Genomic DNA, 16685 nt, shown 5'->3' on the forward strand with positions numbered 1-16685 from the left:
AGAAAAAGGAAGCCCTCGTGTACTTATTGGGTGCTCACCGAGGGCCAGACACGTTTTATGTGCCTCACTCAGTGACGCATTTTATATGATATTTCACTCAGCAGGACTTTGAGGCCACTCCATTTTACAGATGTGCAGACTGAGAGGTGACTGACCTAGGTCATCAGAGTAGAAATCACTGCTTTCTGGAACAAATTTCATCAGTCAAAGTGACTTCCTCAGCGTATATTACTGTTTTATGTTTGTGACCTAAAGAAGCCTCTCATTTGTATTAACTGCCCCAAGAATGTTAATAAAACGTCCATTCAGTGAATTTCTGAAGCTCCATGCTGGACACCCCAGGGTAACCAAGGGGAACTAAATACAGTCCCTTTCCCAACTATGGAACTCACAACCGAGTGAGCTGCTCCTGGTGACACACTCTGATTAGGTAAGTGCATATTTCAAACAAACGTGAGACTTTTGTTACAAATTTCTGTGGCCACAGTTGAAGTCTTTCAACTTACTTTAAAGATGGTATTATTGTATTTTGTAATGGCCTTTGACTAAAATCATGAATCAGTTAACTCTTTAAATTTTAAGTCTTCAAAGCTAAAAGCTCTACTTTGGAATTTCCCAGGAAGAGGAATGGAGAAGGGAATAAGAACTGAAATACTCGGCAATAATTCCAGGAGCCCCTTCAAAGCAAATGCTCTCTCCTATGATTCCCCGACCCCCATTCCAGTCCACAATGGGGCATAAAATCCACACAGAGTATCTTTAACTTAAGACAATTTAAGAAAGAGTGACCATTAAGCGATTTACATAGATACAAATGACAGATTCCAAACTGACTAGCGTTTCCTCGGAAAACAAAAGCATGGTCCCTGCAAGTAGCAGCAGGACGCACAGAACCTCTTGAGGGCGGGGCGGGGCTCGAGCACGCAAGGGGCAGAGGGAAGATGCCCTGCTCAGAGAAAAAGAGCCTGAAGACAGATTCCACTTCTGTGAGAAGCCACAGTGGACACCAAGGCTGATATATTGTTGGGAAACGGGAGTTGAAGGGGGAGAAGCTAAAATCTGAGAAACAGATATTTTTTTCCACGTCTAGTCTGGAGAAAAAGCCAAAAGTATTCATCTTATCCTATCCCAGCAACTTTTTTCCGGCTCTTCTGATTATCTACAGGTCACCCTTAAGGAGGTACATTCCATTGTAACTCTCCTAAGTTTCAGTATTCTAAGAAGCATTTTTGTGCCATCAAGAAAAAAAATCAACTCATGTTTTATAAGGTCCTTGTGATTCCATCAGACGGCCCCACTTGGAGCTTGGAAGCAATAATGGCGACCAGCTTGTGCAGCTAATTAGCCGGTGATCTCTTCCAGAATGACGTCAGGGGAGGGCCTGACCCGCCGTGAACACTGCCTTTGGCAGTGCAAGCAGCCGTGACTGCCAAAAGGTGCTATTTGTTGAAGCGTGAAACCAAACCAGGGCAGGATAAAAGGAGCTTAGTCCTTATAAAAATAGTATTGTTTTTCGTTAATGAGCTCTTTCTAATCAAGTGCTCTTAATCAGGAATGCTTTTCTTAACTAAAGTTTTGAGTTTCCATTTTCAGGTAAGAAGTTTTCAGTGCCACATGTAAAATTTATCTGATGAGGCTCAATCACTTTTATTGGCCAGCTACAGGAGTTCGTCTTTTTCATTGCTTTTGTCTAATTAATACTACGCAAACTTTATACTGAAGATAAAATTTATTTTCTAGAATTTCCACAGGCTGTAAAGGATTTCTGTATTCATCCATTCAACAAACATTCACTGAATCCCTACTCTAAGCCAGGCATGGGGCCAGACATCAGAAATGCAAAGACAAATAAGACAGTCATTGCTGTAAGAGCCTTGCAAAGCCTTTCGGGAAGGAATACTCAATCAATAATTGTTCTGCAATGTAGGAAGTGCTAAGCTTTGCGGTCTGCGTGGTGTCAATAAATGACTCACTTCGAAGATGAAATTCCGTCTGCGATGTGCTCTGACATTTCTGTAACCGTGCTCGTAGTGACCGGGTTGGCCTGGGTCAGTGTCCGCCACTTTGCGTGTCCCGAAGCCTCATGTACTTTTGCTCCCAATGGTCAACACTTGGGACCTTTCTTGACCGGCTGCCTTCAGGCCACTGGAGCACTGCAGCTTCTTGTATCTGTATATTTAAATTGGGTTTCCCTTAGGCAGGCACAGACTTGGCCTTATTTTTTTTTTTTAATCCAAACTGACAATTTCTGCTTTTTCAGTTGGGGTATTTAACACATTTGCACATAATGCGATTATTGATATGGCTGGGTTTAAATCTGCCCTCTTGTTATTTGTTTTTGATTTGTCCCATTTCTCATTCGTTTCCCTTGTCCTCTTTCTCTCTCTCTCTTTTTTTTTTTTGATTAACTGAATTACTGTTATAATTTCATGTTATCTCTTGTTGGTTTATTATATATAACTCTCTGTTTTCTTTCTTTTGGTGTATGTTTTAGAGTTTATAGTATACAACTTTGCTATATACCACATAACATTACAGTATAAATTTTTGATGTCAAATATAAGTAAAAATGGAGAAGAACATCTGAAAAATTTCTCCTCCATAAAAGCAATGATAAAATTGGCAAAAATGGTCGAGTTCAACTTTTTCAGAACTCTGGAAATTAACCAAAAGCTTTCGGCAATCCGGGGAGCATTTATTTAATAAAAATGACAACCTCGGTAAGAGCAGTGAGATTCGTGGCACTTTAACTTGCCCTGCTCTCCTCTCCCTTTCTCTGGTTCTGCGGTAGCCTGGAAAACAAACATCTCTTAATCCTGATGAAAAACAGCAGCCTGGCAGCGACCAGAGGGGGCCAATTTGGATCGGAACTCCTTCAAACCCTCACTCCCAGAGAACTGTGATTATATAACCTGTTGGGTGGTTCCCTGGAAGACCCCACTGCCAAGGGCTGTTTTATTTAACCTGACTTAGAGCTCACTAAGTACAAAACTCTTTTCTCCAAAAGCATCTGTTGAAAATAATCAGAGGCACTTGTTGACTATCATGGCTGCCTCAGGCAGTGGCTAACAGTTGGGCCAATCAATAAGCTCACCAAAAACTTAAAAGGAAAAATCTGGGGACTGAGGCCCCCATCGGGGCTTTGAAATGCTCTGACATATTCCTGGGAATTTAGAAGGCTATGTGCTTGCACAGGGCTGTGAACATGCTCAGGAAAGACCTGAGAAGGCCCTAAGTAAGCTCTCACCCTTGCAAACAGTTTGTTCTTTCTGAGGCTGACATTCAAGGTGGTCCTGTTAGGAAGGGTCAGAACAGCCTTGGGTCTAGGAAGAATTCTGCACTACACTGAGGCGATATCTTTCCGAGTAGTCTACCCAATGCCCCGTGCATTGTTAGGTTTTTCCACTCCAGCTAGTGGGGACATGAACTCTTCCTGGCCATCTCTTTGCTCTAAAGATTGTTCCACCTGCTCTGTTCCAGTAGTGCCTTCCCGGAGTTTCCTTACACACACACTAATCAGGACTGACTGAGGCGAGGACTTGGGGGAAGCCCTCTGCTGGTTTCAGCTTGTCATGTGCAGCTCTCTCCTGTCCAGGGCTTTATTCTGCGACTTTTAGCCATCTTGGTGTCCTCAAATTCTCAACTCTTTTTCCTCATCCAAGGGAGACCAACATGGTCTTGTTTGCCTTCCTCTCCCTGTGCTGTATCCTCACAGCTTTTTCTAGGCAGTAAGCTGGGCAATGATAAGATTCACTTAATCAGTTTCCTTTCACTCAGAGATCATTGTTCTGTAGGGCTTTGTGTCCAATGTCTGAAAACTGTATTTTGTCTGTTTTTGAAGTCGTTTAAGGTAGGAGGGTGTGATGGTTAATTTTACATATCTACTAGATGAGTGCTTCTGTATGAGATGAACATTTAAATCGGTGAACTCTGAGTGTAGCAGATTGCCGTCCATAAATGCGGTGGGCCTCATCCAATCAGTTGAAGGCTTGAAAAGAACAAAGAGACTGGTCTCCCCGAGCAAAAGAAAACTTCTCCAGCTGACAGTCTTCAGATTCCACCTGCACCACCAGCTTTTCTGGGTGTCTGTCTACCAGTTTTTGCACCATCAACTCTCCCAAGTCTCCAGGCGAGTGGCCTTAGAACTAGACCTGCCCAGTGTCTCTCCTGGATCTTGGGCCTGGTCCACACTGCAGGTTTTCTATTTCCTGACTCTATAATTATGTGAGCCAGTTTCTTATGATAAACATGCATCCTATTCATTCTGTTTCTCTGGAAAGCCCTGAAATTTACAGAGGGTAAATCTGTTCCATATTATTCCATCATGATGCATTCTAAAGCTGTAATAATTAAGACAGTTTGGCATTTATGCATTGCAAAGAAAATAAGATAGTGAACTAAAATAGAGAGCCCTGAAACAGATCCACAAGTACATGGATACTTGACATATACTGGGATTGCACATTTCTGGGGAAAAGATGGCAGTATAATTATTTTTGCTGGGGCATATGTTTATCTATATGAAAAATGAAAATAAAATGATTGCATTATAACCAAAAATCCATTTTAGAAGAATTAAAAAATCTAATGAAAACTTTTGGTAATAATAATGTAAAGTATATTCATAACCTCTGAGTATGAAAAAAAAAGAAACATTTTCAACAATGCCCCAAAAGCACAAATTATAAAGGGATTACATTTTTAAAAAGTGAATATCAACCTATAAATTTGGAGTAGATATATGTAGCACATACAGCAATCAAATATTAATATTCAGAACATATTTAATCTTTAAAGTCAACAAGATAAAAAACTCAACTTTAAAAAGTAAGCAAGATATTTTAACAGGCATTTGCCAGAAGAGAAAACCTAACTGGCTACTGGAACAATCAGAAGGGGCTCAGCTCAGGGAAATTCAAATGGAAACCACTGTGGGACACAACTTTACACCCACGAGCCTGACTAGCATTAAAAGGATGACAATAGTAAGTGTTGGTGAAGTGCTGGAATAGGAGGGCAGACCATGGATAAATGTAGTAACTGGGACAAACATTTTGGAATATGATCTCCTCTCATAAATCTGAGCCGTGCTTCTAACTCAGTAATTCTTTTCCTATGGAGTAGGAATTCTTGACACATGCATGTATCAGGAGACGTGTGTAAGAGCGTCACTGTCTGTAACAGGAGGAAAAAAACTGGAAATATTCCAAATATCCTTTGATGGGACAGTGGAAAACTAAACTGTGATATATTCACACATTTGAATACTTTTTAGCAGGTTAAACGAACGAACTTCAACTACTGTCAACAACATGGATGAACCTCAGGAAAATAATGTTAAAATTTTAAAAACAAGTTATAGGAGAATAATACCATACAACTATTTATACAACATGTGCTATACAACAGGATCTCATTTTTCCAGTGCTAATTGTGAGGCTTTGATGAATGAAACTATGTTGGCTACTCCATCCCTGGACACATTCAAGGATTAGAAGTTCCACAAGTAAGGAACCAAGTGCAAAAGCAAGTTTACTTTAGAAGCTAAGACATGCCCGTAATCTTCTTGTTGAGTCATGACTCAGCACACAAAACCAACATTTTCATGTTAATTCTCTAGAATGTTTTCTATTGAATAATTTACAAAATTACTATAATTGTCATAAAAAGCAGTCTCATTATGCTTGATTTCCTTTCTAATTATTGGGGACACTGATTTAAGTATAATTAAATAATTATAACTGAGTGTTTTTAACTCATTAAATGTACATTTCAAAATCTTGATAAATAATATTAGATGCTATTTTCAAAAACTGTGTCTTGCATTACATTTATTTTTACCACGTAAATAGAACCTACAATATACCCCCCTGGAGATGGATTCTTATATTCTTACAACTCTATAATCAGTTGTGAAGGTGCAGTTAATGCTCCAAGGAGTCCGTCTCAATGTGTGACACCAACTCCTAATAGAACACTTTTAGAAAGACAGCATTCCTCGTAGTTCCTGGCTGGGAATAGTGTTTCTCTAAACCCTCAAAATCTCAGTTTTACACCTAGAAAACTATTTTAAATGGGAACAAAGCAAATGTCTTCAGTAAATTTTTTAAAATTTTGAAAGAGATAAATTTGCTAACATTTTCAGTGAGCTACAGTTTACGAAACATTCCCACAGATAATTCCTCCTTTGATGAAACCACTCACTTTGCAGTTGAGAGCATGGGATCCAGCCTGGGAATCAGGTCTTCTCACTACATGCCCAGAAAGAAAATTGAATGCGCATATACAAGCACTCATTCTTCATTTTCGCACATTATGGTGATGGGCACAAATATGTATCCCAAATCTGGCAGCCTGGGTCACTTGCCTAGAACGGTTCAGACTGGCCAGAAACTACCACCCTACCACTGGCCCTGGGTCTCCTTCTAATTACAACCCCTCCTCCCTTTTATGATAATTTATTTCCTTGTTTTTCTCTGTAATTTTACCCTTTATCATTGTTTCCCTAAGCCTACTTCTTTGAGGCTTTGAGTAGGTGGAATCCTGTTGGGTACATTCTGTTATCTTGCTTAATTCACACAAAACTCTTTAAGATTCATTCATGTTTTTGAATGTGGTATAATATTCCTTCATACAAACAGTTTAGCTATCCCTTTTAATGTTGATGGACATTTGGGATTCTTCCAATCTGGAGCTTCTAAAAACGATGCTGCAATAGGCATTCTTGGGCATGAATTCTCGTGAACATGTGCACACATCTCTGTTGGTTATATACCTTGAACTGGAATACTGGTTATCAAATCTGCATATCTTCAACAATCTACAAGACAATGCCAAATCATTTCCAAAATAGTTGTACAAATTTATACCTCCATCACAACATGTGAGAGTTTACTTTGCCCCACAAAATTAGCAAGTATTGGATTCATCTCATCTTTGCTAATCTGATGGGTGTTTAATGGCTTTGCATTGTGGTTAATTTGCATTTCCTTTTTACCAATGAGATTGACCATCTTATCAACTTTTTTTTGGCCATAAAGGCTTTCTATATATTCTAAATACTAGTCAAAATTTTTACTCTGTGGCTTGTCTTTTCACTTCCATTATGGTGTCTTTTGAGGAATGGAAAATCTTTTTTTGTTTGTTTTCCTTTTCTATTATGGTTTATTACAGGATACTCAATATAGTTCCCTGTGCTATACAACAGGATCTCATTGTTTATCCATCTTAAATACAATAGTTTGCATCTGCTAGTCCCAAACTCCCAATCCAACCCTCCACCGCCGCCTGCCCTTGGCAACCACAAATCTGTCCTCTATGTCAGTGAGTCTGTTTCATAAATAGGTTTTAGATTGTTTTTTTACTTTCAGTTTCTGATATTTCATTGTTAGTATAAAGAAATGCAACCAATTTCTGTATGTTAATCTTATATGCTGCTACCTTGCTGAATTCATGTATCAGTTCTATTAGTTTTTGTGCAGAGTCTCTAAGGTTTTCTATATACAGCATTATGTCATCTGCATATAATGACAATTTCACCTCTTCCCTTCCCATTTGCATACCTTTTATTTCTTTTTCTTGTCTGATTGATGTGACTAGGACTTCAGGAATGGAAATTCTTAACTTTGATGTAGTTGAATTTATCAATCTTTCCTTTATGGTTAATATTTTAGAGTTGCTTAAGAAATTCTTCTCTACTGAAAGGTCCAGAAGATATTTGCTTCTGAAAGATTTTATTTTTCACATTAATATTTTGTCTGGAATTGATTTTTGCATGGAGTAATCTAGGTCCAGTGTCCTCCCTCCCTTCTTTCCTTCCCTCCCTCCTCTTCCCTCCTTTTTTCCTATGTAGATATGCTACTGTCCCAGCACCATTTCTTTAAGAGACTCTTTTCTCCACACCCCAGAAGTGCTACTTCTATGAAACATCCATATTTGGATGAATATGTTTCTGGGAAGTCTACTCTGTTCCACTGGCATACTCATTCTTCTCTGCACTATTATATCTTAATTGCTGTAGTTTTATAATAATTCTTGATACCTGGAACAGCTAGCCCGTCTACCTTTTTATTTCTAAAAGTCTCTTCACTATATCTGACCTTTCTATTGGGTTGGCCAAAATGTGCCTTTGATTTTTAAGTAAAAATAAAAGACACATTTTTCACTTTCACCAAGAACTTTATTGAACAAACTATTTATCCTTTTGTTCTATTACCTTCTGCCATTTTTCAGGCAACTTCATAATTCCATCTTCCAAAAACCTTTTATCTTTTTGAGCAAAGAACTGTTCCAGGTGCCTTTTACAGTTTTCCAGGGAATTGAAATTTTTTCCATTAAGAGAATTTTGTAAAGACCTAAATAAGTGGAAATCCGAAGGTGCAAAGCCTGGTGAATATGGCTGATAAATCAGAACTTCCCAGCCAAGCTGTAACTGTTTTTGCCTGGTCATCAAAGAAACATGCCATCTTGCATTATCCAGATGGAAGATTATGTGTTTTCTGTTGACTAATTCTGGATGCTTTTTGTTGAGTGCTGCTTTCAGTTGGGCTAATTGGGAGCAGTACTTGTTGGAATTAATCGTTTGGTTTTCCGGAAGGATCTCATAATAGAGGACTCCTTTCCAATCCCACCATACACACATCACCTTCTTTAGATGAAGACCAGCCTTTGGTGTGGTTGGTGGTGGTTCATTTCACTTTCTCCATGATCTCTTCTGTTCCACATTATTGTACAGTATCCACTTTCATCGCCTGTCACAATTTGTTTTAAAAACGGAACATTTTCATTACATTTAAGTAGAGAATCGCATGTGGAAATACGGTCAAAGTGTTTTTCACTTAACTTATGTGGAACCCAAACATCAAAGTGATTGACATAACCAAGCTGGTGCAAATGATTTTCAACGCTTGATTTGGATATTTTGAGTATGTCAGCTATCCCCCGCATGGTATAACGTTGATTGTTCTCAGTTAATGTCTCCATTTGATCACTATCAACTTCAACTGGTCTACCCAACCGTGGTGCCTCATCCAGCAAGAAATCTCCAGCACGACACTTTGCAAACCACTTTTGACAGGTTTGATCAGTCACAGCACCTTCTCCATACACTGCACAAATCTTTTTTTGGATTTTGGTTACGTTTTTACCTTTCCTGAAATAATAAAGCATAATATGCCGAAAATGTTTTCTTCCATCTTCAATGTTAAAATGGCTACACAAAAATTCACCAATTTTGATGTCTTTTTTAAAATGCATGCTAATATGACAGCTGTCACATACAATCTAACAAAACTGTTTTGAATAAAGTTAAAAACAGCTAAGTGCTACTAGAGCCATCTTATGGAAAAAACCAAATGAACATTTTGGCCAACCCAATATTTTCATATAAATTTAAGAATGAGCTTATCAAATTAAGATTTAGATTTTGATTGCACTAAACCAATATATCAATTTGGTAGGAACTGACATTTTTATACTGTTGAGTTTTCTAATTCATGAATATGGTACTCCATTAATTTAGGCTTTCTTTTATGACTCTTAATAATGTTTTACAATTTTCCCCTTGGAGGACTGCACACTTTTTTTTGCTTAATATTTTTGATGCTATTATAAATAGGACCTTTTATTTTCTATATGTTTCTTGCTGATATACAGAAATATAATTTGCTTTTATATATTGACTTTTTATCTAGGAACCTGACTAAAATCATTTATTAATTCTAAAGATTTGAGTTGGGAGGTTTTCTATGCACATAATGGTTTTATCTGTGAATAATGATTTTCTTTCTGTTCAAAACTTACCATTTTCTTATATTATTGCACTAAGATCTCCAGTACAATGTTGAATAGAAATGAGTAGTCAGCATCCACAGCTTATCTCTCCATTTATTTATGTCTTTTAAAATTTCTCTCAAAAGACGTTTTGTACTTTTCAGTATATAAAGCTGTTCAGATATTTTGTCAGATGTATCCCTAAGTATTTAAAATAATTTATGCAATTTCAATGGGATATTTAAAAATTCAATTTCTGACTTGCTAGCATATAGGAAAACAGTTGATTTTTGTATATTGAGCTTGGATCCTGCAATATTTCTAAATTCATTTATTAGTTCTAGTAACTATTTTGTAGATTCTATCATGTTTTCTAAATGTAGAATCTTGTTGTCTGTAAAAAAGGACAGTTTTACCTCTTTCCAATCTGGATTACTTCTATTTTCTTTACTTGTCTTATTGTACTAACTGGAACTTGCAGTACAATGTCAAATGGGAAGAAACATTACAATTTTCATCATTAAGTATCATTTTAGCTGTGGTCTTTTTCATAAATGTCCTTTATCAAGTTAAGGAAATTCCCTTGTATTCCTAGTTGCTTAGATACTTTTTGCAACATGTGGTGCATTTTCTCAAATACTTTTCCTGTGAATATGCAGATAATCATTTACTATTTCTTTTTAGTTTTGTGTCTTTATATGTTCCGTGGTGTAGCTTTCTTCATGTTTCTTGTGCATGAGATTTGTTGAGTTTCTTGAATCTTTGTATTCATAGTTTTAATTAAACTTGGAAAATTTTCAGTCATTATTTCTTCAAATATTTTTTAATGTCTCCTCACTTTCTATTCTTCAGAGATTCCAATTAGACATAATTAGCCCACTTGGATTTGTTCCAAAGCTCACTGTTGCTGTTCTATTATTATTATTACTATTATTATTTTCTGTTTTATTATTAGAAATCTAGTTTCTACTGTTATGTTTTCAAGGGCGATAATCTTTTCTTTTGCAATGTCTAATCTGCCATTAATCCTCTTCAGGGTATTTTTCATCTCACACATTGTGGGTTTCATCTTTAAGTGTTTCATTGGATCTTTTATTTCTTCCATGTCTATTTTTTTTTGAACATATGTAACATAGCCATAATAACTATTTTCTAATTGAAATCTTTATTGAGATAACTGTAGTTCAATGCAGTTGAAAGAAATTATAGAGATACACTTTATTCAGTTTCACCAGATGTTAACATTTTGCAAAACTATAGTACAATATCAAAACCAGGATATTGGCATTGATATAATCCATCTCTAATTCATATTCCCCCAGCTTCTCTTGTACCAACATGGGTATGTGTGTATGTATGTCGTTCTACAATTTTATCACATATTTTTTTATGTATCCACCACCAGAGTCAAGATAAAGAACAGCTCCAGCACCACAAGTATCCCCCAAGTTGCCTTTTTGTAAACACACCCATTCCCTCCTCCTGGCCCATTCCTACCCCCTGACAAACACTGATGATCTGTTTACTAATTCTAAGTTTTTATCATTTTGAAAATGTTATGTAAACGTAATCATACAGTATCTAACCTTTTGAGATCTGCTTTTTAAAAAAAGTATCATAATTCTCCGGAGAGTCATCCAAGTTGTTACGTGTAACAGCATACTACTATACTACTATTGCTGAGTAGTATTCCATGGTATGGATGTACCACTTTATTTAACCATTCACCTGCTGAAGGAACTCAGGGCTGTTTACAGCTTTTGGCTATAGCAAATAAATCTGCTATGAAGAGTCCTGTACATGTTTTTGTGAAAATGTAAGTTTTAATGGTTCCCTAAATAAGTGCCTGAGATAGTTAGATCGGTTGCGTTGTAGTTGCATGTAGCTTCATAAGAAACTGCCACACTGTTTTCCAAAGTGGCTGCATCACTTTACATTCCCTTCAACAGTATATACACAATCCAGTTTCTATGCACCCTCATCAGCTTTTGGTGGTGTCTCTGTTTTTTATTTCAGCTATTCTGATAGGTGTGTCATGATATCTCATTGTAGTTTAATTTACATTTCCAACTGCTCAAGATTTTAAGCACCTTTTCATGTGCACATTTGCTATCTGTATATTCTCTCTGGTGAAATATCTGTTCATGTCTTTTACCCATTTTTAGATAGATTTTAATGTTGAGTTTTGAGAGTTCTTTATATACTCTAGATATTAGTCCTTTGTTGGATATGTAGTTTGTAAATATTTTCCCCAGTCCATGTCTTTTCATCCATTTCACATGATCTCTTGCAGAGCAAAAGTTTTAACTTTTGATCAGGTTCAATTAATATATTTTCTTTTTATGGATCATTCTTTTGGTGCCAAATATAAGAATTATTCTCTTATACCTAAATCTCAAAGATTTTCTTCTATTCGTTCTAAAAGTTCTATAGTTTTATGTTTTACATTTAAGTTCATGGTGTATTTTGAGTTAATTTCTTTTACAGGTTGTGAAATTTAGGTTGTTTCGTTTTTTTCCTATAGATGTCCATTTGCTCCAACACAATTTGGTAAAAAGGCTATCTTTCCGCCATTGAAACGCTGTTGCATCTTTGTCAAAATCAGTGGTACATATATGTATGGGTCTATTACTTGCTTCTTCATTCTGTTCCATTGATCTATATGTCTATTCCTGCACCAATACTACACTGTCTTAATTACTATAGCAATATAGTGAGCCTTAACTTGTGTAGGGTTAATCCTCCCACATTATTCTTCTTTGACAAGATTGTTTTAGCTATTCTAGGGCTGTGCCTTTCCATATTAGTTTTATAATAAGCTTGTCTGTTTCCAAAAACGCTTATTGGGATTTCAATAAAAATCTCATTAAACCTATAGATCAATTTGGGGAAAACTGAAATAATTACTATGTTAGGTTTATAGATTCACAAATTATGATTCTCCATTTATACAAGCTTCTTTGATTTCTATCATCTGCATTTTGTAATTTTCATCATATAGACCATATTGAGTCTGTATACGGTTTGGGAAGTACTTCATTCACTTTAAAGTGACTATGAATGGCATTGTGTTTTAACTTCAGTTATGGCATGTTCATTGTTTATAGAAATGAGAACAATTTTTTTATGTTGATCTTGTATCCTGCATGTTTGCTGAACACATTTATTATTTCCAGGAATTTTGTTTCTGTATTTCTTCCTTTCCCATTCACATGTCTGTTATTTCTTTTCCTTGCCTTATTATGGTGGTGAGAATTTCCAATACTAGGTTAAATAAGATTAGGGACAGTGGGAGAGTTTTGTTTCTGATCTTCAGGTAAAAGACTTCAGTGGTTCACCATTAAGCATGATGTTAGTTGTAGATTTTTTGCAGAGGTTGTTTATCAAGATGAGGTAGTTTCCTCTCTATTTCTAACTTGCTAAGAGATTTTTTATTATGAATTAATACTTTTCTTAGCCTGTTGACATAGATTACACTGTTTGAATTTTCAATGTTGAACCAGGTTTGCATACCCAAATAAATCCCATTTGGTCTTGACGCATAACTCTTTTTTAAACAAAATTTTGGAGGGCAGATAGCATTGACTGATTGATTGATCAATTTATCTTAATCCCACAGCCCTAACTCTCCATCCCTCCTTCCCTTTCCCCTTTGGTAACCACTAGTTTGTTTTCTACATTTCTGAGTCTGCTTCTGTTTTGCTACATATATTTTTTTGTGTTATTTTTTAGGTTCCACATATAAGTGATATCATATGGTATCTGTCTTTCTACTTCTGACTTACGTCATGTACTATGATAATCTATAAGTCTATCCGTGTTGCTGCAAATGGCAGAAATCCATTATTTTTTATGGCGGAGTAATATTCATATACATACACATATACACATATATACACACACCACATCTTCTTTATCCATTTATCTGTTGATGGGCACTTGGATTGCTTTCCTATCTTAGCTATTGTAAATAGTGATGCTATGGACATTAGGGTGCATGTATCTTTTCAAATTAGTGGGGTTTTCCCCCCCCCCAGATCCTTACCCAGGAGTGGAATTGCTGGATCACATGAGTTTTATTTTTAGTTTTTTGTGTAACCTCCATAATGTTTTCCATAGTGGCTGCAACAATTTACATTCCCACCAATAGTGAAGGAGGGTACCCTTTTCTACACATCCTCATCAATATTTGTTATTTGTAGACTGTTTAATGATAGCCCTATTTACAGGTGTGAGGTGATATCTGATTGTAGTTTTGATTTGCATTTCTGTAATAATTAGCAATGTTGAGAATCTTTTCACGTGCCTGTTGGCCATCTCTGTGTCTTCTTTGGAAAAATGTCTATTCAGGTCTGTCCTTTTTTTTGAGTGGGTTGTTATGTTTTTTTGTTTGTTTTTAAGTTGTATGAGCTGTTTATATATTTTGGATTAACCCCTTGTCACTTGTATCATTTGCAAATATTTTTCTCCCATTTTGAATGTTATCTGTTCATTTTGTTAATGGTTTCCTTTGCTGTGCAAAAGCTTTTAAGTTTAATAAGGTTCCATTTGTTTATTTTTGCTTTTATTTCTTTTGCCTTAGGAAACAGATCTGAAAAAATACTGCTATGATTTACATCAAGAGTGTTCCTTCTAGGAGTCGTATGATTTCAGGTTTTACATTTAGGTCTATAATTCATTTTGAGCTTATTTTTGTATATGGTGTGAGGAAATGTTCTAATCTCAATGTTTTCCATGTAGTTCTCTAGTTTTCCCAGCACCACTTATTGAACAGACTGTCTTTTCTTCATTGTACAATCTTGCCTCTTTTGTCATAGATTAACTGACCATTTATGCATTGGTTTATTTCTGGGCTCTCTGTTCTGTTTCATTGATCTGTGTCTGTTTTTGTGCCAGTACCATACTGTTTTGATGACTGTAGCTTTGTAGTATAGTCTGAAGTCTGGGAGGGTGATCTCCAGCTTTGTTCTTTTTTAACAAGGTTCCTTTGGCAATTTGGGGCCTTCTGTGGTTCCATATGAATCATAGGATTATTTGTTCCAGTTGTGGGGAAAATGTCAAGGGTATTTTGATGGGGAATGCATTAAATCTGAAGATTGCTTTGCCTAGTATGGCCATTTAATAATATTAATTCTTCCAATCTAAGAACACAGATATCTTTCCATTTCTTTGTATCATCTTCAGTTTCCTTCATGAATGTTTTATAATTTTCAGAGTATAGGTCTTTCATCTCCTTTGATAAGTTTATTCCTATGTTTTATTCCTTTTGATGTGATTTTTAAAGGGATTTTAAAACTTTCTCTTTCTGATAGTTCAATATTGGTGTACACAAAAGCAACAGATTTCTGTATATCAATCTTGTATCCCACGACTTTGCTGAATTCATTTATTAGTTGTAATAGTTTTGGGGGTAGAGACTTTATAGTTTTCTATATAAATTATCATGTTATCTGCAGATAGTGACAATTTTACTTTTCTTTTTCTTGTGTGATTGTTGTGGTTAGGGCTTCTAACACTATGTAAACAGAAGTGCAAGAGTAGGCATCCATGTCCTGTTCCTGAATTTAGAGGAAAGGCTTTCAGCTTTACACTGTTGAGTATGATGTTAGCTGTGGGTTTGTCATAAATAGCCTTTATTATGTTGAGATACGTTCCCTCCATATCCACTTTGCTGAGAATTTTTTTTTAAATCTTGACTTTGAATTTTGTCAAATACTTTCTACACCTACTGAGATTATCAAGTGATATTTTATGCTTCCCTTTTTTTTTAAACATCTTTATTGGAGTATAATTGCTTTAAAATGGTGTGTTAGTTTCTGCTTTATAAAAAAGTGAATAAGCTATACACATATATATATATATATACCCCTGTATCTCCTCGTGCTGGTGTCTCCCTCCCAACCACCCTCCCTATCCCACCCCTCTAGGTGGTCACAAAGGACTGAGCTGATCTCCCTGTGCTATGGGGCTGCTTCCCACTAGCTATCTATTTTACATTTGGTAGTGTATATATGTCCATGCCACTCTCTCACTTCGTCCCAGCTTACCCTTCCCCCTCCCTGTCCCCCTGTCCTCAAGTCCATTCTCTACGTCTGCGTCTTTATTCCTGTCCTGCCCCTAGGTTCGTCAGACCCTTTTTTTTTTTTAGATTCCATATATATGTGTTAGCATATGGTATTTGTTTTTCTCTGACTTACTTCACTCTGTATGACAGACTGTAGGTCCATCCACCATACTATAAATAACTCAATTTTGTTTCTTTTTATGATTAATAGTCCATTGTATATATGTGCCACATCATCTTTATCCATTTTTCTGTCAATGGACACTTAGGTTGCTTCCATGTCCTGGCTATTGTAAATAGAGCTGCAATGAACATTGTGGTACATGATTCTTTTTGAATTATGGTTTTCTCAGGGTATATGCCCAGTAGTGGGATTGCTGGGTCGTATGGTAGTTCTACTTTTAGTTGTTTTTAAGGAAATTCCATACTGTTCTCCATAGTGGCTGTATCAATTTACATTCCCACCAACAGGGCAAGAGGGTTCCCTTACCTCCACACCCTCTCCAGCATTTACTGTTTGTAGATTTTTTTTGATGATGGCCATTCTGACTGGTGTGAGGTGATACCTCATTGTAGTTTTGATTTGCATTTCTCTAATGATTAGTGATGTTGAGCATCCTTTCATGTGTTTGTTGGCAATATGTATATCTTCTTTGGAGAAATGTCTATTTAGGTGTTCTACCCATTTTTGGATTGGGTTGTTTGTTTTTTGATATTGAGTTGCTTGTAAATTCTGGAGATTAATCCTTTGTCAGTTGCTTCATTTGCAAATATTTTCTCCCATTCTGCAGGTTGTCCTTTTGTCTTGTTTATGGTTTCCTTTGCTGTGCAAAAGCTTTTAAGTTTCATT

The sequence above is a fragment of the Balaenoptera acutorostrata genome, chromosome 6, assembly GCF_949987535.1.
Source record: "Balaenoptera acutorostrata chromosome 6, mBalAcu1.1, whole genome shotgun sequence".
NCBI lineage: Eukaryota > Metazoa > Chordata > Mammalia > Artiodactyla > Balaenopteridae > Balaenoptera > Balaenoptera acutorostrata.